We start from the raw sequence: 963 nt of genomic DNA, 5'->3' as shown, positions 1-963 counted from the left end.
CTCAAGCTGGTGTCCTTAGCTCCCACTTGAGTTTGAGAGGGGGGGGGGGGATGTTAGAAAATCATTAGAATCAATTTAGATCAATTTAGATCAATTAATATCGTTTATATTTATATAGCATGTATGTATATTAATTGCAGGATTTTATGCCTTTATTACTTTGATTCATTTAGCACCTATAAATACCCCCTGTATATTATACTTTTGATCAGACTGAATAATACACAAAACACTTTCTTTAGTTTGGTCTCTTGTTTCTAACACAAATTAAATTTTAAAATTCAAGTTTGAATAAGATGTGCAAAGAGTAACTATTCAATTGAGATCTAGAATTTATTTGGTAAATTTAAACTCTTTGTATTATTGTCATTGAAAATTTTAAATACTATTATAAAATTTTAGATTTTTTTATCTTATTATTCTTGAATTATATATTATACCGTGTATTTGAAAAGTTTTATCTTTTTTAAAATAAGTATGACATTATATACTTTTTTTGGATACAAAGGGATAATGAAGTTGAAGTGAGTAACAAAATTGATTATATAATAAGATACAATATTTTAGAATTTCTAGCACAATTGACAAATTTTTAGTTTCAAAATAAATTTTTACTCTATTTTTTATTTTTTATTTGATTTTTTTATAAATTTTTTCTTGATTTTCTTATTAATTATGATTGAAATAATTCATTACAAATTTGTGTTTTGTAGAAAAATTTATCAATCATAAAATACAGAAGACTTAACTAAAAAATTTAAACAATATTGATTAATCACAAAATAAAAAATTATGAATTGTATTTTAATTATGTTGTAAAATACAAATTGGAGCTATTTAAAATTAATTTTTTACCATTAATGTTAACTTAAATTATAATAAAGTAAAAATAAAAATTGTATATAATAATTTAATTTAATTATTTATACTACTAAAATTATTCTTTATTATATCCCATTTTTT

Source organism: Arachis ipaensis, chromosome B03 (genome assembly GCF_000816755.2).
Source record: "Arachis ipaensis cultivar K30076 chromosome B03, Araip1.1, whole genome shotgun sequence".
Lineage (NCBI taxonomy): Eukaryota > Viridiplantae > Streptophyta > Magnoliopsida > Fabales > Fabaceae > Arachis > Arachis ipaensis.
Note: the sequence above shows the minus strand (reverse complement) of the source record.